Source organism: Hemicordylus capensis, chromosome 2 (genome assembly GCF_027244095.1).
Source record: "Hemicordylus capensis ecotype Gifberg chromosome 2, rHemCap1.1.pri, whole genome shotgun sequence".
Taxonomy (NCBI): Eukaryota; Metazoa; Chordata; class Lepidosauria; order Squamata; family Cordylidae; genus Hemicordylus; species Hemicordylus capensis.
The window spans coordinates 302,010,162-302,026,767 of NC_069658.1; the positions used below are offsets into that span (position 1 = coordinate 302,010,162).

A 16,606-nucleotide genomic window follows, 5' to 3' on the forward strand; every position below is an offset into this window, starting at 1 on the left:
AGTAGTCTGTGCATGATTGTGCCCTCAGCAGCATGATAGGACTTGGGCGAGTGATAGTTGCAAGGAGGAGCTGCTGCTTCTGATAATTTGCCTGCTTTACCTTTCTGGGAGGTTTTAGCTGCTTGCTTATCCCCTCTCTCTCTGGGCAGTGCAGCAAGGAGAGGGTGTCACCTACAGTAAACAAGAGAGCCACCAGTTTTCTTGCTGTCTCTGTGTCCTTGAAGAAGCAGCTGCTTTTTCTGGATCATTCACTCACTTTTCTCCCACCCTCACCCTAGGATGGCAGAGATAATTAGGTGAGTGATGACTGTAAGAAATAGCCATTCCCTGCTTCCAATTGCTAGCCCAGCCTTTCTCTCTGGGAAGCTGTACTTTCTTGATTAACCTCTTCTTTGGCAGTGTGGTGGAGAGAATTCAGCCCATTCCACCCTGCTTTTCCACCTGGAGAGAGTGCAAGTGGGCATGTGGTGGCTCTCTCCACGTTCGGTCTCCCTCTCCCTAGGGCCTAGGCAGTGCCAAAAACCCAGACCCCCCTGCCGCAGCACTGAGAGCGTTAGCTAATGAGAAGAGGTAATGACTGTTTTGCAAGTAGCAGCTGCTGCCTTATTTGGTTCATATGTCCTTTCTCACTGGACCCAGTTCTGCCTGCCATGCTACCTGGAGGAGGAGGGAGCATGGGCAGGATCAGCCACTGCCTTCTTTTGCTCGCTCACTCACCTGCACTCCCCTTCTGGGCAGCACAGCTGGGCCCATTCCTTACCACTGTACCTCTCAGAGTGAGGGGGCAGGTGAGTGACTGAAGACATTAGTAGCCATTTCCTGCAAGCATCACTTGCTTACCTGCTTTGTGGGCAAGCAAGCAGCAGTTTCTCTAAGCCACTTGTCCTGTGAGTCTAAGGGGAAGGCAGTTATGTTGCTATGTCTTCAGGGCCCATACCTCTCACATTCTGCTGCATCTTGGTATCTGCTGGTTAGCACCAGTGGGCCCTGCTGAGGGATTATGGTACTGACTTCATATGTCAGTGGCAGCATTGCTTATGGAAGCAATTCCCTTCGACAGAGTAATTCTAAGTAGATTTACTTGGAATCCATTGACCAACAGGGTTTACTTGATAATAATATTTAGGATTGTAGTCCAGTCCTTATTCAAAGGTAAATCATCTGAGAATTGAATTTGGTGGGGTTTAATCTCCAGTAAGCCTGCATGGTCTTAGAGTTTTAACTAAATTGTAGATTCCACCTTGTTTGGAAGTATTTGGGCAAATAGCATGCAAACATATATATGAACACACATTTACTATTTAATTCTGTCACCAAAAATCACCCCAATTTTAGTGATGTTCAGGGAGAAGTGTCCATTCTTATGCCCAGCCAAGCAAAATAGCCGTCTTTCTGCTTTTCATGTGGCTTAGATGGTATTGTTAGGAGAGTGTCATTTGTATGAACAGAGGGTCCATATAAAGTGCAGTAGGAAGAAAGAATGGAAGTATCAATTTCAGCCTTTCCAAATTAGTGGCCTGTGCAGTATTTTTGCTAGCTTTAGCATACATGTTAAGTCATTTGTGGCATCTTAAAGAAGGTGGGGGTGGGAGAAAAGAGAACAAGCTTGTTTTAAGTTTTCAAAAACTTTCCTGTCTGGTTGTTTATAGGTGCTTTTTATTCCCCATATACTGCTTCCAATTCAGTCTGAGAACTTATTTTTCTTTCAAATCAAAGTGGCTAACCAAGTTAAAAACTAACAAGCAGAAGACAAAAGTACAGTTAATCCCACTATACATGAAGCATCCTCAAAAACTCTCTGTAACAGAAACCATACACTGATATATTAAATTATAAATACTTGCCTAAATAACATTTTGATGTGTCTTTGTGGACCTTGCTGGGAAGGGGAATCCATAGAGAAGACCTGATTTCTTACTCTGACAGATGTAAACTGATGATACCTAGATACCTTGTGAGCTGATGATACCTAGAGTAGGATTAAAGGTAAAGTGTGCGTCAAGTCGATTTAGACTCCTGGCGTCCATAGAGCCCTGTGGTTTTCTTTGGTAGAATACAGGAGGGGTTTACCATTGCCCCCTCCTGCACAGTATATGATGCCTTTCAGCATCTCCCTATATCGCTGCTGCTCAATATAGTACCAGCAGGGATTTGAACTGGCAACCTTCTGCTTATTAGTCAAGCATTTCCCCGCTGCACCACTTAAGGTGAGTAGGATTAGGTGCCATCATATAGGAGAAGGTGATTCCTAAGGCAGTGTTTCTCAAACATTTTGAATTCTGCCTGCCTTCTAGATGTACACTACCTTTGCCCAATGATCTGTTGGACAGGTGAATATGTTGAATTTATTTTGTACTGTTTTGTACATACAGTCTGCTGCAGTATGTAGAGATCTGTGGATTGGGGTCATACTCGCATGTTGCCATTAGAAGAGTAGAGTTAGAATATCTCAGACTGCCTCTTAAATCTGTACACAGGATAACATAAAAAAACAAAGTAGCGATTCTTTTTGAGCTTCCTTCCTTCATCCCAAATTGTATTGATGGTGAGGCACTGAGGGTGCACTTACACCCTACAAATTAGAAGTAGGCTAGCAAGAGTTCCTAACCAAGGGCATTCAATCCACTAGGGTCTTGGCTAGTGAGAGATGAAGGCACTATTGACCTTGCGATTCTGTTTGCATGCATCCCCTTCCAGGTGTAGTAGAGGGACCTCCAAGAGGGACCTGCCCCAGATCTGAATATCGCTGCCCATGCCACCTATGTCCTTGAATTGTGCTGAAAGAAAATAGCCAGCCTGTGCAGCTGTTAAAGCATAAGTGTTCCTTTCCCCATTCCTGAACAATTCCCCCACACCCACCCATACACAACACATAATTAATCTATGGAATTCTCTGCCAGGGGATATGGTGATGGCCACTAGCTTGGATGGCTCTAAAAGGGGCTTGGACAAATTCATGGAGGACAGGTCTATCAGTGGTTACTAGTCTGGTGGCTATAGGCCACCTCAGATATAAGATGCCTCTAAGTACCAGTTGCAGGGGAGCCAATAGCAAGAGAGAGGGCATGCCCTCACCTCTTGCCTGTGGGCTTCTCAAAGGCATCTGGTGGACTACTGTGTGAAACAGGGTGCTGGACTAGATAGGCCTTGGGCCTGATCCATCAGGGCTGTTCTTATGTTGTGATGTACTGTGATGTGATGTTGTTTTGTTATGTAGCCAGCGTGGTATAGTGGTTAGAGTGCTGGACTAGGACCGGGGAGACCTGAGTTCAAATCCTCATTCAGCCATGATACTGGCTGGGTGACTCTGGGCCAGTCACTTCTCTCTCAGCCTAACCTACTTCACAGTGTTGTTGTGAGGAGAAACTTAATTATGTAGTACACCGTTCTGGGCTCTTTGGAGGAAGAGCGGGATATAAATGTCATAAATAAATAAATAATAAATACTTATAAAAGTTGGGTCACTTGAGTCCAGCTGCAGCACCTGGACATGAGCCATTTAACTTAATGTCTTGTTAGCAGCCAACAGGATTCATTTGATCATGAAGTTCTTGGTATATGTCTGGCGAGGCACAAATCTACTTTTTCAAGAAAGTCTGAATGATAGTCAGTTACCTTTAACACTTTAAACGTAATATTGATCTGTTTTACACCAATCATTTCCTAGTGTAAAATAGTGTTTTATGAAAGCTAGTGAAGGAAATTGACTGAAAACTTTCCAGTTATAAGTTGTTTTCCCTCCTGCTGTTTGTCAGATTTAAAATGAACAACTGAGAGCTAGTGTTCAGAATGTTGAGAAAGCAGATTTGGCTTGCAGTTCTCCCACCCTATTTTCAAGGTGTCCCAAAAGGGTGAAATGAAAAGATGTTGTTTAAGGATTATGATCTTGATCAGGGAACTTGCTAATTATTTTCTTGATACATAGGGTGAGCTGTGAAGAAATGGTAAGACCATTGCATACCAGCAATCTAATGAATTCTCAGTTGTGTTATGTACATTGAATGACTTTCTCCAGCTTGTGTAGTTTGAATCACAAATTTATCCAGGCTGAGCAAATGCTGAAGAGAGCTTTTATTGTATTTTCATTTATATACTTGTTCTGAATTATATACGTTTTGTAATTTGTATGTCAAACTGACCAGTGTTTACATACATTTTTGGTAGGCAGTTCATGAAATACAAACTGCTGTTACTGCATTACAGGAAGAAAGGCAGTTTATATGCAAGAGTCCTTAATCAGATGCACCTTAGAGAAATAGTTTTATTTATTTAATTTGAAAATACATATACTCCACTGTTCAGTTCTACAATTCCCAGAGCAGTGCACAAACTACCGGTAGTTCAGAACAGAATGCCAAGATTGCTTATTACAGCTGCAGTAAAGATCCAGGGTTAAAACTGGTTTTGTGAATAGGTATCCACATTAACACTTTTTAAAGGCCAAAGTTATGGTGAATTGTATGAATACCTCCTGAGGGTAGCAATTCTCTGATAAAAATTTTGTACTTTAAAATTACATTGGGTTTAGGTAACTTTGTTAAAGAGCTTTCTTAGAGAAGATCTATCTTTCTATTTTGCTGGGTAGTATTTCACCTTGCAGATAGTTTTCAAGACAACACAATGAAGCTTTCTAAAACTTTATGTTTAAATAAATGCAGAATATTTGAACAGTAACCAAATAGAAAAGAAAGGGAAGATGGAAGTCATATTTCATTCTCTGTGGTTGCATTTTTCTTAGAGACTTTGCCCTTGAAAACAAAGCATATCATGTATTAAATCAAAATAATTTTTTACCTACCTGCTAGGAATAGAGAATGCTACAGATAGTTCCACCCCTGACATTTCTAGAAGGTTGGGTTGCAAGATTGAGTTTATAGTCAAGGTTGGATTTAAATGGCTGATTTAGCCTCCAATTCCTTCCCTACTGCATTGCTTTCAAATTATTTGTAGGTACACTTTAGCTCTGGTTTAATGTGCAAGATGGCTGTCAAGGTAAAGCATTCTAGGCAGTCCAGTTTTCATAATTATGCTGTATATTCTTGTAAAATGCCCATATCTCTAATTAGGACCCGAGCAGTTTCTCTTAGAGTTCAGCAATGGGGGAAGCCTGCTGAGAGGTTATAGAAGTTAATCTCACAGAAGAAACTCAATCCCTATATTTTATTTTAAGGCCACTCTGCGTAGCAAAGTAGTTTAACAAGTAGCAGATTTTTTACTTGCTGATAGTTAATTTCATGCCCTACAAAGGGTCAGCACACTAATACAGAAGAACATGATTACTTCACCTTAGTCTCCCCTCCTGCCTGCCCACCACACACACACACAGTGCTGGCTGCTGAACTGTTTATTTTAGGCTAAACTGTTTTTAAGATGCCCTTTATCTTGCTGGCTTTGTATTAACTTACAGAGCTTCTGTAAGAACATTTTAAAATAGATGTATATTGCCTGTTCTTTATGGAAGAACAAAGGCCAGAGTAACTTGGAACATTTTAATTCAAAAGCTACTGCTTGACCCAGATTGTTTAAACCTTAGGGAGGAATTTAGACGAACGTGTAGTTTTGTAATTCCTTACACTTGTCTGAACCTTTGACCTTTTTACTTTTGACCGGAGCTTCATTGTCACCATTTGTCCCTGCAGTTCTTTTCAAAGACTGGGCTGCCTGCAAGTGTCTGTTTCCACTTTGCTGCTGTGTTCTTTTAAGGAAGGGTATTAATTCATACCTGATACATTGGAGGGGCCAAGACTTTTGAACTCTTGTAAGGGCTTGCGAGAAAGGCGGAGGAATTGAATATGGGAAAAGTGGGTTTTGCTGATGCAAATGAATATGATAAAAGTTATGCAAGATCAAAAGAATTGTGAGGTTATTAGTATGCTTCAGAATTATTATGATTCCTGCCCCCCCACCGCCCTACAAATTATCAGCCTACATAGCCACCCATTTGAGTATTAGAAATGATGGAGCCATTCCTCCTTCCCCATAAAGTAGGGCAAGAGGGTGAGAGGATTGCCCTTTTCCCCTTAAAGCAATCCCATTATAAAAATATGATCGAATTTTAGGCTATTTATTTGTGATTTCATCCCAGACTTCTACAGACTCCTGAAACTATAGTGGGTGTAGTGTGCTTTAATTTGTGCACATCTTCACTGAGAAATTGGCTAGAAAAATATGCTTTGAAAACAAACATTTAATTTTAACTGACCTTAAATTCTGCTAATGTGCCATATAGCATTTTTGCAGCAATTTGAAGGGCCTTATTTGAAATGAGATTACATGCTTTTGGTTGTGTAGGTGAATGTATTTGGGAGAATTCTGTTGAAAGATTCATGTGTGACTTCAAATTTAAGACCAGACTATCCATGCCAAGTGTTTGGCAGATACATACAAATCTGGAGTTGCCCTTTCTCCTCTCCAATGTGATGTGCGACCACCATAATTTTTCAAGGGTAGAGATGTCTGTTAGCTTAGTTCTTTCCTTGCTCTGATTTTCCATTGCATGCATTCATATATTCCACTTCCCTGAGATGCATTTCCCCCAGATACGTGTGTGTTATATTAAGTGGAGAAAACTGGGTGGGGAGAATGCAGGGGGGAAGGACTCACTTGCAACTTTCCCTCACTAGATTGCAAACTGTATCTTACCCCAGCATTGCATCAGGGAAACTCTTCTGGGTTACCAATTAGTGTTTGTTGCAAACATGTAGCCTGGCTCTCTTTGCAATGACAGCACAGAAAAGAAGTCTTGTTTCTCTTTCTGATCATGTGTGCACACACTTACTTGGGAGTAAATCCCTTTGAAATTAGGGGGATTTACTTTTTGGTAAACATGCTGAGCAAACACACTGCACGTGTGCTGTTGACAATTGAGCACTCTGTATGTGGACTATATTTCCCATTTATTGACTCTTCTGTTGGACTGGATCTCATATTATGCATTGTATCTGTTTTTGGTTTATAACATTCATTTAGGTATTCTTCTTTATTTTGGTAATGACCTGTACCCAAAACAAAGAATGAATGAATATGTAGAGAACAGGATGAAAATCTGCTGCTGGTATGAAACTTGTACTTTTAAAAAGTAGGCAGAATTCTTCTGTTGGATAATCTAGTGCACAAGAGGGCAGTGTTTGCTTACAAAGTAGGATCTTTATGATAAATGTGTAGGGTAACAGGTCATTGAATTTGAATTGGGAGAAAATAAAATGTAGGGTCTGCATAGCCGGAAGTTCAAGCATGAATTCCACTTCTTTTCAGTGAAGTTTTTCTCTTACTTGATTTAAAGAAAAAGTGGAGGACACTTTATCTGATTGATTTCCTCTTTAAAGAAAACTATTAACCTTGTCTCTGAAATCTAGGCTCTTTTCCTTTCAGAAAAAAATAGCCTTGTCTTATGCTTCATTAAATAAATATTATTTAACATGTATTAAATATTGCTTAGTCAGAAAAAGAAACTGCCTGCTTTTCTCACACTTGCAGGTAAAGGGGTCAAGTTGTAAGGGTAGCCGGTTTTGTGAATGATGTATGAATTGCAGAACTAAATATTATCACATACATTGATGTGTTAGAGAGTATTGCCTTACAGCCATAGCAGAAATAAACAACAGACAACGTAAATATAGTAAATTAGTTAGTATTCTGACTTCACCCCACCCCACCCCAGATGTGTTGTTAGGGATTAAAGTATTATGTTTTTGGCTAGAATACCTTTAAATAAGCTAGAAGCAATGGAATAATTTAGGAGTGGAGTGATGTCCTTGGTGTAAAATATCCTTGGACTTATAATAAGCTAAATTCAGTGTTGCTTGAAACATAAGAGTTTTGAAGTGCTTGTTTTTTGTTTAATTTTATTGCTTTCAAAGCAGCTATTACAATTTTGACAGGTATTTTTCCTTTATAGAAGTGACCTGTACTTATATGCCTCTCTGGAATCAGTGAACACGCTAACAGGAAGTTGAGGTTAGGAAAGATACCTGTAGTAAAAAGATACTACAGTCTGTGATCAGCCTAAACGTTAAAGTTGGGCAAAAGTCCATCTGTTCACAAATATGACACTAGGAAAATGCAATAGCTCTTATTCTTGAGAATTACTCCAACTTTCCAAAAGCTATCTGGTAAATGCATGTTTTAAAAATAATATATGTTAATATTAATTGAATTATTATTATTAATAATATGCTAATATTAATTGAATTAATAATAATAATAATAATTTTACTTCTCTGAAGCAGAATAATAGGTTTATTAGGATCAGCTGAAAGTTACGAAGTAGTGAACTAGCTTTTGAGTATTGCAGAACTTTTCCTCAAGCTGGATGTTAAACAAAAAGAAGAAAATAAGAAAAGAGACGAAGATGTTAAAGGGTAGAGGATATGGTGGAGTATGGGTAAGGAGTGTGGGTGTGACTTGTATGCAGTAAGTTGTAAGATGGTGATTTGAGCAGCTCTTTTAGGCTAAGTTAGTTTGTACAAAGTACTATAAGAGGTTGCACCAAACTCCAGCTTATGTAGTACTCCAAGGGTTTTTGGAGCACAAACTGAGTAGGTATTTGATCCACCATACTCTCCAAGTTTCTATGTGATATAATAGTGGTGCTAATAGTGATTGTATGTTTCCAAATTACAACTATTAAAGTGGCATTGGTAAACTTTCCCATGATCATATTCTATATACCTCTGCCATAACATTCCTTAGCAGCCTTTCTCTGGAAAGCATTCTGTAAACCTGCTAATTTTTGTTGTCCTTCTCTGTACCTTTTCCAGTTCTATGGAACACTTATTACTAGAGCAAATTCACTCCCAGCTCCAGATATCTCTTTGAAAAATGTGACTCCTGCATTTTGGTTTTCTGGAGGCAGTATTGGCCATCCAGGGAGCAAGTATTGATGTTTCTTGGTGGTAATTTTCAGTGGCTTTCTTGCATGTGTTGTGTACCTTGGGTCACATCCCACAATGGAGTAAAACTGAGTGAGATTCCTGCAGTGAAAGACAAGAATAACCAACAGGAAACATATGATGGCAAAGATATTGTGCATTCTGTGAGAAAATATTTTCTGTGCTATCTGTAAATTTCAGATTAAATAGCCATTCTGAAGTGCTGCTCCCTTTAAACAGTTTGCTTCCCTAAGCATTACAGGCAGAGCAAATACCAATAATTTCTGTTTCCCATATTCTTATCTGTACTTCTACCAAAATGTTCTTGCACAGCCTATCTAATCTCTTCAAGTGAACATCAAATGATTAGTGTCGGCTCCCAATTTGAATTATGATTTCTGTTTTAAGCTCAAGCTGATTAGTTCTGCGTTAGATTGTAATTATCAACATTACCAGCATCAGGCGTGGTTGCAGCCGGCTCTGTGTGTGTGTGTGTATGCACACACACAATACACACACATCCGCACATATGACAATAGGAAAGTTGTGGACAGAAACCAATGTTAGAAGGTATTTCTAGATATTATTGTATAGTATGGATGATGATGTCGGTAGTGTGATTCACAGGCTTTCAGCCTTGCTAGGATTAACACATCTCTTTAACTTGCTTTCTGAGAGATTTATTTCCTTTTCACATTGATAGTTTCTCAGGTGCAAGCCTTTAATTTGGTCTACTTCTTGGGGAAGCTGGATACTTGAATCTCTAAAAGATAATCTTATCTGTGATGCCTAAAAGAAGCCAATTTTTATTCCCACATCTGCTTTCAGGTTATTCTTTCCTCTGGACTTAATGGGACACTCTTTCATCTTTGTCTTTTGAAGAATAAGTGATAGGCAAGGTGATATTGAAGAATAAGAGATAGGCAATGTGATATTGAAGAATAAGAAATAGGCAGAGTGATATTACTGGACTAGTACCTTTTGCTGATGAAAGCATATGCAGGCCTTGGAGTTATACAGTGCCTTTCCACCCTAAGCTAAACATATTCACTTGGAAATAAATTCTATCAGTAGCAACAAAGTAAACATGTTTAGTATTGCTCTGCTAGTTAAGCAAAATAGGCAGCAGGTTGCAAATAGCCATTTTTAAATTTTAGTTTATTTGGCACCTAGTCTCTATATGCTAATTAACAAATAACTATTCCACATCTTATCTTCTGTGTTCATATATTTTGTCCATTGTTATAAGCATAAGGATTTAACCTGATGTACTTGGCAAGATTTCCAGATGCAGATTTGGAAACAGCAACTTCCTAGATTTACTTGCGCTAAGAGAATCTCCTGCAGGTGATCAGGAAGAAAGCATTTGTAAACTACAATATATGATTACTTTTTTCTTTCAGGTCATCAGTGTACACACATGCCTAATGTAGACAGGTGTGGGCAGATGGGCCAATTATGTTTGTGGACCTATCTGTGTGGCTGCTCAGATCCATTCTATGCCTTGTGGAATTAAGTTGTGCCTATGTAATTACTGTGTGAACAGGACTTTGTGAAGCAAAGGCCTGAGAGGGCTATACAATCTTTAAATTGTATTCTTTAAAATGTTGTTAATGAATCGATCCAGTGTAAAGGGATGACTTTTTGTCCCAAACATGCTTTTGTTCATCAAATGTATAGCTAAATAACAAAATCTATCCTTTCTTCCCATCATTATGCTATGGGCAGCATTTTATTTCACTAGAGAAGAAAGTCACCAGAAGTAAACAAAAACTACATTTCAAAGAAAGAAAGAAAAGCAAAATTGTGGGTTTTTTCTCTCTTTGAGTTTGTGACTTACAAGTGAGGACATCATAGATTCCTTAGAATACAAAGCATGATTTCTAGCTGATTGATATTGTCTTTGAGGCTCCCCCCTTTCCATTAGAGCAATGTTGTCTCCATTGAGAGACCCCCACAACTATTGGCAGGTCCATGGCCTATGATTACATCTCATGGTCGGGTGAAATTCTAATGATGGTAATTGTTTCCTCTTTTCAAGTCTGTGGTCCCTTCATCAAAGACCAATACGGAAATTATGCATTTCTGTTGCAAAGCGGGAGGTCACAATTACCTGAACTTGTGGTTGACTTTGGGGGATTCTGAGTGGTGTTGGGGCAGCGGTTATCCACTCTGACATTCTAGTATGTGAAATGATTTAAAGCGTGGCTTTTAAACAAGCAAATAACTACCGCTGGTATGCCTCAATCAGCTATGGGATTTTCACGTTCCTGTTGTAGCATCTTGACTACTGTTGGGAAAAGGCCATGATGATAATGAATGATTTGATCTTGGTATAACTAGTTGTGGAAGAATGAACAAGGGTGTATACCTCTGGAATGGACTGCTGTAACCACTGTGGAAGGGTTATGACACAGAAACCTGTACCTATGTATTGGCCTATGACCATGGGCATCCTTGGGAATTTATTTGGGTGAAAGGTAATATACATAAAAATAAAAACTACTGCTCCACATTAATCTGACCATGAGAGAGAGAGAGAGAGTAACCCCCCCCCCCGATGCCTATGACATATTATGTTAAGGCAGAATATTTTGTCTCTGTAGGAGCAAGAGTGTAATAAATACAATGGATAAATAAAGGATTGAGCTTCTGAGAGGTGTGAGTATTCCCCGAAGTCATTGACTTTCATAGTAGTAGCAGTTTGAGGTAAAGACTTTTGTAAAAGTGCAAGGGCACCGAATGTGTATTTAAGTGGCATATAGAAATAGGACATAAGTGTGCAGATGAAATATGGTATGGATTTGCACTACTACGTATGTCGGGTTTATCCAGGCTAGCGGTTTTACCGCATTTCTTATTGCACTTTTATCTCTTGCTGCCCACTATTAATAATCTCTGCACATTTCAGTTATGTGAATGTCTTTCTCTTCCTTACATTGGAAACATGGATTTCTAACCCTGTCCCCCTTTAAATCTGAATTTTTGCTATTGCACCCATGCACCACTATGCACCTTGACTCTCTACTTAAGGTGAGTGAGTGGGTGGGAAATAGAAATCAAAGGCTTAAATAATTGAGAGCAGTTGTGGGAAATTGCCTTATAGGGCATGCAAGCTTTTGTATCGGGTGGGGGGAGAAACCAAGAGGTAAAGCAAGATCTCTGGACTCCTAAGGGCTCTGGCACAACAGCATGCATGCATGCATGGGGAAACTAGGAGTTGTGTAAGGACTCCCATCATGCTTCTGCAATCCATTGAAGTGTGCACACTTCATTAGTTGGATGTCACCCTGTGGAATTAAGCATGTTTAATTAAGTGTAAGATTGTGGCTATAATATTTAATATTGGTAAAGCACTTGCAGCAACTAGAGCAGTGTAATAGATGTGGTCTCTGTTCACATGGATGTAAAATAAGAGCAAAGTAAGTTGCCCCATTTATTGTATTTTTAAGCTGTAATTTCTGCCACTTGACACAGTGTTCAATTAAAATAGTGTAAAATAAAACAATATTTTTTTAATTTAAAGGGATGTACCCGCTGTGCACCTTCTGTTGGAAACGTTCTATGTGAGGCAAGAAAACAGTGATAACAAGTGCTGCTGATGTGATCATTCTATAAATGGTTTACCAGTAATAGCTCATCTCCAATTTCTGGTGGATAGGCTCAGGAAATCCACTAGTCTACTTGTCTGTGACAAGTGAAAAAAGAAAAGATCCTGACAAGTAATGTACTAACATAGCTTGACGAGTAAAAAAATTCTGTCTGGCTGGTGAACAGAGCCAACATTTCTTGACCCTGGATATGGGTGATTTATTATACAATAATTTATGTGTGTGTAATATTCTGAAGATTTCACAGAAAGAGAAATTGCCTTAGCAACTTGAACCTCACATCCTGTGCTTTTTTTACTATACTAATTAGCTCTGCTCTCTAAAGTCAGTGGAGAAGTGAGAGTTCTTGGTTTTTGCAGGAGGTGCTTTTTAGTTTTTATGAAAGGGTTATGAATGATACATTTATTTTGACATTTGATCTTTGGAGAAAGCACTAGGTGTGATCCACAAAGCTCTGTTTTGAAATATTTCCATTAAAGGATTTGGGAATGCTCCATATTAAGCAGTTTGTCAGTTGTAGCTTTGGAGCTTTATATAGTCAATTAAACTGAGTTTGTACTGAAATTTCACTTCAGAAAGATGAGAATAGACAATTGTTGATATCATATTGAAATAGACCACATATCTTTGTGGCATGTTGTAACATACAGTATTTCCTACTTACTTAATGTATGTTTTCTTTTTTGCTTTCTGTTTCTGTAGAGTGGCAAAATAACTGGTTCATACCTTTTTCTCTTTTGAATTTGCTAGAAATATTTGAGCACTCTCCAGTATTTTCATTCTTTTTTTCTTGCCTCAGTATAAGTATGGATTCTACAATTCACCCAGTGTTGTTGCTGCTACATTCCCACCATCCAGTTCAGTGGGGTGTCCAACGAGGCCCCACATATGCCATATTCCACTACAAATGCATGATGAAGCATCCACACCAGTGTTACTTAGTGAATTGTTCTTGATGCTTAGAAAATCAATTGGGCATCATAGCTGCATCCTTGGAATGTGGTCTCCCCCCACCCCCACCCCGCACTGCTGTTTGCCCACCTTGGTTGGTTTCTTCTAAGGTATAGTTTCTCCATGTGTGGTCTGTGTCTCCCTGGGGGCAGATGAGATACAGGCAGGGGATATGAGGAGAGGGGAAAGAACCCAGCAAGCAGGATGGAGAGAAGAGTGCCTATTTGCTGCTTGGTCTTTGTTGCTGGTTACTATCTAGAATTAGTCTCACTATCTAGCTCTCCTTTCCTGTTTTCCTCTCTCTCATTCTCTTTTCCCATCTATCTTGCCCCTTCCCTCTGCCCCCTTAAAATGGTGGCAAAAATGTTGTGCTATATTTGCCAGTAATAATTTGGTGTGCCCTGCTTTGTGTGGCACTGAGTTCGGCGCTCCTAGCTTTGGCCAACATCACTTCTAGCCCAGGTGCTTACATCTGTTGTGCACTCCTGGTGTGAAAGGTGGCAGGCCTATCTGCACTAGATCAGACATCTGTCATACTACCTCATATACACAACCCTTCTTCCAAAATATAGCACACATTACTGTAAATACAAAATCAACTGGAATACTGAAGTAGTCCTTTTAAAAATTCAGAAGTTAGGGGGCACTTGCTACTTAAAAGTTTAAGAAACACAGATTTAAGGCAGCAACTAAGTTGTTATGGTTAATTCTGCATGGGAGTCTGTGCATATAAACAATTGCTTTTGATTAGTAGTGAATAGTGCTCAGGTGTATGACCTGTACACATACATATCCTAAACTGGATACCTTTATAGGCAGAATAGTTATGTAAAGTGTATTCATTTGCAATGAGAGCTGCAAGTGCAAGGTACTTCAGATTCACTTAATTAATAGCCTAAGTATAAATATTCAAGTTAGGAAATGTTCTTGCTAATGTTAATAACTCTGGAAGAATAACTGCACAATTGCAAAGTATTGCTATTTTTTTTTAAAAAAATCATTAGTCCCCACATTAATTTGCAGTGCAGTGTCTCTGTAACTTTTAAAGTTTCTTCCCTTTTACCCCAGTATAAATTTCTAAGATTCTTGTTTGTCTATATGAGATCATAGCTTAATTATAAACTGGTTAGTGTAGTGATTTAGCATCCTTAACACGTTTTTCTTGTACAAGTACTATCCAATTTTAGCTGTCATTTTGTCCTCTACAAAAATGGCATCAGGGGCTCGTAGTAGAAAACAGGCTTTATACAAAGAGAACAAATGGCAGGCATCTGTTTACTAAGAAAGACTTCAAGTGTCAAATAGCCAACCTGCACATTGTGCTAAGCATCTCAGTACTGATATGCTTGGGGTTCTTCCCCCCCCTCCCCCCGCACACACACACCTGGCCCCACTAAATGAAAGCCACAGGAAACCTGATCCAGATTGGGACTGCAGCATCGGGGAGTAGAATCCTTTGCCCCCACCTTTGGGAAACCTTCCCAAACCTACCCTTTTCCCTAGGAAGAAAACTCCTATTGGTGGCAGTGGGAACTTGGGGAAAACAGTACCAGTTGTAATGACGCATTTATCACGTTACGCCGCTTGGTCCAAAAGGCCAGTCTACAAAGGATGTTTGAAAGTTATAGCTCTGTCATAGTAGCTAACCAGTAAGAGTGATTATGTATTTATGTATTCTACTTACATCTTGCTGTTCTTCTGTGTAACTCAGTGCAGCATATATAGGGGTCCCCAGGCAGTCTGTCACCCAATTCTCGGACCTGATTAGCTGCAGCCACTTTGCTGCATCATGTGCCTTCAGGAATGGTTCCATTCAGGCAGCCAGCTGTCTCATTTATCATACAGTATGTGTTTTCTGAGGGTGGTCTGCAACTTCTTCTTTACCTTGTCCGGTGATATTACCATGACCTACATAAGCTCCACTGCCTGTTAAGTTCATGTGGGGAGATCCGCCTGCAGTTGCTACCAGCTTATCTGGTGGTGATTCAAAGTCAGGCCTTCTCTATAGTTGTCTCTGAGCTTTGGAATGCACGCCTTTGGAAGACCTAACATCTCTGGTGGTCTTCAGGAAGGCTTTAAAGACACACCAGTTTAGCCAGGCTTTTGGTTCACATTTTATTTTTTTTAATGTTTTTCATTTTTAAATGTTTTTCATTTTTAAATGTTTAATTAAAGCTGTTTAGCAGTATTAATGGTTTTAACTTTTAATTATCTGTTTCCCCCCGTTTCTATAAACTGCCATGAGATTTTATAATTTGACAGTATAAAAATGCAATAAATAAATAAATATACTGACTTGAAAGTGATTTCTTGATAAATATACCTTCACAGATATATAATGCACATCCCAAAGTCAATTGCCTGGTTGTTTCTGAATAGACTAGATTAATCTTTTGTCTTGTCTGGCAAGACAGTTTTTACGTTCTTGTGAATTCTAGGGCTCAGCATTTTAGACAGCTGGATAGATTATTATTTTTAGAGAGAGGAAGGGGAAATCTCTATATATGCTGTAGATTTTATATTGTGAGTGAATAAAATTGGTTTCTGAGTTTTTCCTTTCAAGGATCCTCATATGCTTAGGTGCCTGTTAACAGAACAGAATCAAAGTGCCCAGTTAGTGTGAAATATGAAATTTTAGTCACGTGAGAAGTTGATTAAAGGTGTAGTTTTTGCAAAATTAATTATAATATGTGACTCTTAAGTTTTATGATTAATTATTGCTTGCCTTTCCATGCCTAAGGTGACTAACACATAAAATACCAACACAAAATGCAGTGGCTGACAACCAGACTAACGTTGCTCACACAAAATAATGTTCAGCACATGCAATGGCAGGGGGCATTTTTCACAATTTCCTGCCCCTGTATCTTCTGTAAATATGCAGAGAGGACTCTCAGGGACATATTTTCAGGAGGCACAGAGGGCTGCAGAAGAAAGTGGGATTGACCCAAAAACGCCCCAGCCGCATTGCACATATAACATGTTATTTGGCTTGCAATATTAATCTGGATGTCAACTTTCGAATATAAAGCAATCTTAAGAGAAAAAGAAAACTGGAATGAAAAGCAGCATATGGAGTTGAAAACAACATCAACACCACTTGGAGGAAATAGCAAAAGTTAAAAATCAGAGGCTTTCATGCAGCCCAGTGGAAGAGCAGGGAGCGTGCGCTGG

At 39.2% G+C, this 16,606-nt stretch overlaps 1 protein-coding gene across 4 annotated transcripts in view; it reads left to right on the top strand.

Moving 5' to 3' along the window:
- The window catches only part of EEFSEC (eukaryotic elongation factor, selenocysteine-tRNA specific), a 262,148-nt gene that overhangs the window by 2,275 nt on the left and 243,267 nt on the right, over positions 1-16,606 (top strand). The gene's annotated exons all lie outside the window — the stretch shown is intronic.